Source organism: Hordeum vulgare, chromosome 6H (assembly GCF_904849725.1).
Source record: "Hordeum vulgare subsp. vulgare chromosome 6H, MorexV3_pseudomolecules_assembly, whole genome shotgun sequence".
In the NCBI taxonomy this organism is placed as follows: Eukaryota; Viridiplantae; Streptophyta; class Magnoliopsida; order Poales; family Poaceae; genus Hordeum; species Hordeum vulgare.
Window position 1 is genome coordinate 242926675 of NC_058523.1, and position 5122 is coordinate 242931796.

The 5122-nt window shown below is 40.2% G+C and overlaps 1 long non-coding RNA gene across 1 annotated transcript; it reads left to right on the plus strand.

The window, feature by feature from the left end:
• The first annotated feature begins 2840 nt into the window (after positions 1–2840).
• Positions 2841–4608, plus strand: LOC123403166. The gene is made up of 2 exons (XR_006611417.1): positions 2841–2926; positions 4427–4608. It is a non-coding gene; the product is annotated as an uncharacterized LOC123403166 (long non-coding RNA).
• The last annotated feature ends 514 nt before the right edge of the window (positions 4609–5122 follow it).

Genomic DNA, 5122 nt, shown 5'->3' on the forward strand with positions numbered 1-5122 from the left:
GGCTCCGCACCCTACTAGACTTTGTCAAACACATAAGGAAAATAAGACTACAACCGACTGCCACTGTCTACAGTAGCCTCGGGGACCACACCCAGTGGGTCCGCTCAGTGTGATCCAACTCAAAGCAAACACCCACTGGGTGTGCCTCCGAGCTTGCCCACTCGGGATTCCTACTCGGAACAGATTCACAAACAAATGTGCACGTGAAGGACTCACCTAAATGTTCTTTGCCACGGCTTCACTCGCGACGTACGCCTCCTTCAATCGCCCAACCATCATGTCCAGCCGAACCAAGGCTTCCTTGCGCGCCCTCCTGGTCCTCCAGGGTATGGTGGATGGAAGATGTTGCCATCCATGGGGAGAGACGATGGAGTGGTCAGCAGATATAGTCCTAGTGACGCCTGAGTCGAGGCGGTCTCCTGCACAACGGGAGCCTTTGCCTTGATGCTCTCTCGGCTGGGAGTCGGAGCCTGCTTCAGCACTTCTCCAACTACAGAGGGGGAGTCAGCATTGAGTTCAATCACGTTTCACAGCTCTTCACATGTTCACAAGACATCCAAAAGACCACGTGTATAGCCAAAGCCCGAATCTCGAATGAATCACCAGAAAGGCTCAAGGGTTACCTTTACATGAAGCGACATCAACGTTAGCTCTACCTTTGTCAGAGGTCTTGGGCTCCAGTGAAGTAGTCGAAGTGTCAGCCGTGCAACAGAAACAACATAAATCCAATTATCACTCAGAAGACGTTACTCGAACTGGGACGAATCACTTAGCGAAAATACTTACACCGATGCCACGGGTGCGTCAACCTTGATGCGCGATAGAACGGCCTTGTGAGGTTTGGAGCTTGTGTTCTTGGGCTGCTTGGCGCCCTGCTCCGGCAGCGCCTCAGGCTTGCTCCGATCCCGTTTGGAGGTGCGAGTCGGCATTGGCGACACACTCGTCGTCACCATCGATGGAGTTTTCGGGGCATCATAACGGACTCAAGGGTCCTGACGCGCCTTGGAACGGGTCGTGATCGGAACTTCATCAGATGGTGAAGATTTTTCCTAGTCTCTATGCTCGTCTTCGCTCTCCTCCGTCTCTTCATCATCGCAGTCATCATCGTCATCGTCCTCGAAGCAAAATCACAAATGGGAGTTAAGGAAATGAAGAAATTCACTCAGTATAGAAGCTTGATGGCTTACCTCATTCAATAGCTGCTCCGCCGAGAAAGGAGGCACCTTCTTGGAGCTCCTGAGGTTTTCCTTCACCAGAGTAATGTCCTTGAGTTTGTTCTCCAGCGCCTCTTCCCCGATCTCCTCAGGATGAACTCCGCTCAGATCAATCGTCCCTTCATATTTCCACACTGGGTCGACTCTGGCCTCGAGAGGATCGCTCCTATGCTAGAAGAAGACTTCCAAAAGGTCCATCCCATTAACGCCGTTCCAGATATTAATATTAACAGTTAACATTACTTATGAGAAGGAGTATACCACTATACCAGCTTCTGCTTAGCGATATTACATAGGATTAAAATCGCGTGGGTCTCTGAATCCGTGGGTCTTGCCTGCGTGTGTCTTGCCTGAATATGTGCGAAATACCCTCTTCAAATAATATAGGAGTCGGTGTCTTGCCTGCATGTGCAAGTTTATTTAACTGTAATCGTATTGAGCTTTTCCGTCGAACTTTTTACATCAACAGGAGAAAAGACAATGTGGGCAATACTGTGTGCCGCAAAGAAAAATAATATTGAATGCTCATATAAGCAGTACTGCATATAAGTGATGTATTACATCAAGATGACACAGATATCTGATTTTCCATATTCTACATGAGTTGGCTTCTGTATGTTCTAACGGATGTTGCCTTGTTTTGTGCAGGCTTATTGCGTGCTACACTGGTCCAACAAGTAGTGTATTGGTTTCATATCAGCATAGCTTCCCAATTCATATATGGAGTTCAGCATATCAGGAAATAAGTGACCTTTCCCAAATAATGCAGTTGAGGGGACTTCTGAATGTTACTTTTAGAATAGCGAGAAGGAGGATTATTGATATATGCACCGGACCATGGAATGATTCACGTCGTTCATCAATTAATGCTAGGCTCTGTATTATCCAAGATATTAGTACTTGGATGTCTTCTTTTCTCATGGATGTCTTGCCCATCCTAATAGAGACCAGTAAATAAACTATGTAGTTATTACCAGAACATGTTACCATATGAATCCTCATAGTTGAGGGGACTCCATTAGGAAATTCGCCACTTCATTCTTTGCTACCTACGAGGCAATTTAATTTAATTTAGTTCTCAATTAGGAAATCTGTCACATGTTCTTGTTTTCTATTTAGTTCTTAAACTATGATTTTTTAAATTGAGTTGTTGTGATTTTTTTCATAATTAGATATGAATTTGGCTCTAGGTAACTATAACTTTAACAAATGCATTCTGATTAGGAGGACAACATTGGGAAATATATGTTTGTTCTTATTCTTCGATTTTATTAATACAATCGATTTACTTTTGTTCCACAATAGCAGTTGACCACCTAAATCATTCATGTGTTTCATGTTATACTTCTATCTGTACATTGCTTGATTTGCTGCTATTTTTAGAATTTATGTGGCTTGATGTATACTTCCTTTGTAAACATATATGAGACGTTTTACAAAGGGAGTAGAAGCTATGCTTTAGTATTTGTTGATCAATCATGTTAGTCAGCTTGGCTCTGCCTTTTAGGCTTACCATTCTGTTTTTATATCTTGTTGTGCTTAGCAAATGTGTCAGAGCCACAAGAGGTTTATGAAGATGGTGAGAAGGGAAAGACATAGAGTGGGCGCTATGCGGAAGCGACGACAGCCTACGACCTAAATGCTTCAAGGCATCGTGTTCTATTCGAGTAGCAAGTACATTGACTTTCACACGTCTAGCCCCTTACCTGCAGGTATTTGGCACCAACAACAAACACATGTAGCTTGCTTGTATAAAATGTTGCGACTCTACACTATCATCCCATTTATTTATGTAGAATGGAGATTTCAATTTTTTTGTTGCCGGAGGATGAGTCTGGTTGAGCCAGCAATAGTCTGGATTTAGTATGCCTAACTTTGTCTATCTTAATCAATGAAAATTGTTGTTTTCCCCTAGAAAGCTTTGTGATCGATTAATAAATTACATGACTAAAATATGTGTTCTTCTGGTTGGTCTCGTGCAAAAGTTATAGACTTTTTCAAGTAGTACTGCTCATTATATTTCGCCAAGTAACACTGATTTGCACTTGTATGTTAGTTTAGTTACTAGATTGGTTTTAGAATGTCTCCAAAATTTTGTTGATCTACTAACAAACACCTTGCATTACTATAGAAGTCCTTCAAGACAAGAGATTTAAGTGTCGTCTTGTAGAACTCTTGCTGAAGGTTGACGTGCTGACTAGCAGATCAAGAAAAAAAATTCATTATGTTGTTTATACATATCTGATTGTAGTTACATGCGACAACAAGTTTTATGTATGTCAAAATCTCTGTACGCATCCGTTATTTCAGTTGGATTTATGTATGACAACATCTGTAGTTACGTGTCACTCATATTTATTTATACAACAATTAATTTCAGTGAAAAAACAGTGTGGCCAAATAATTCAATTAGACGGATCAAATATTGTCTTTGTTACTTCATTCAAAGGCACTCAATTTTACCAAGTAATGTCCAATTAATACCTAACGGACAATACCAGTCCTTCCCAAGAACTGTGTGTAGCATTCCTATGTAAAAATAACTAGCTCGTTTTGTGTTCTTCTCTGCCATTTCTCACATTTCTTTGTTCCCAGCTAACTTCTATTCAGATTTTTGTGTTCTTCATTCCCAGCTAACTGCTACTAGCCTCACCTAGACTCAAGGTTTTTTAGTCGACGAGTCGTACTGGGGTAGCGACTCTTCATTCGCCGTGATGATTGAAGACTCGTGGTTGATGAGTTGACATGCGATGAGTCGACACGAGTTAAGAAATAGGTCTAATAAAATTACAAACCTGGGCATTAATAAAATTACCATAGTATATCTATATAGTTAATAATAGTCTGTATATACTTATTAATAGTCTATAATAAAACAAATTTGGATGTAGATTTATTTCTACAGGTCATTCTGATTCACTACTTGCTTTTCAACATTTAATCTGTCATTTAAGAAAATTAAATCTAAAAATGTTGAATTGAATTATCAGTTCTCTTTGTTTAGACTAGGTTGAGAATCGCACGAATTAGTCTAGTTTTTATGTGTTATTTAGTTTCATGTTTTAGTCCTGCTTGACTTTCAACCGTTGTATACTAGATTGTTTAATTACCAATGTTTTATATTTGTTATTCTTTTAAATTATCATTATAATTCAATCATTAGTATTGAATTTTGTTAGCTCTTTTCAGCACCCTTAATTTGGTCTGTGCAGGTAGTTGTTAGCTCCGGCAGCTCCAAATACTCCTAGAAGTTTCAAGACCACCAAGTACTCCTGCGGAGTCATTAATGCTCTTGGACACCGTTATTTCACCAAGAACATGATCATTGGGACATGCCAAGCTGATTGTAAATTATTGTATTTTTTGTGATACGATGTAATTGTAAATTATTTTATTTTTGTGCATAAATAATTGATTGATAGGCCTATCTTAGAAACATGCTTTTGTGCACCAGAACTTTGCAAATTAAGGCCTAGAACTAATTCAACTAGATTATTTAAACCAAATTATTTGTCCGAATAGAGTATGGACACTATTTGACCAAATAATTGCGTTGAACAGATTATTTCCATAAAAATAAATGGGCTCGAACCTAATCATTGGGCCGAAATGATTATGGCCTTAAAAATAAATGGGCCAAACTATTAGGCTCGGCCCATGTAGAACTGATCGGGGAAATCATGCCATGTGAGATCCCATGTGGATTCCATGTCACCACAAGCGACACTTGAGCATGCCACGTGAGATCATACGTGGTTCACTTGTGCCACGTCGTCTTGCCATGTAAGATCCTACGTGGTTTAGGCACATGGCCATGACCAAAATTTTGGTCACACATTTAACGACCAAAACATTTTCGTCGTAGATCTAATGACCAAAATATCATAAAGGTCAGGTTTCTACATTCT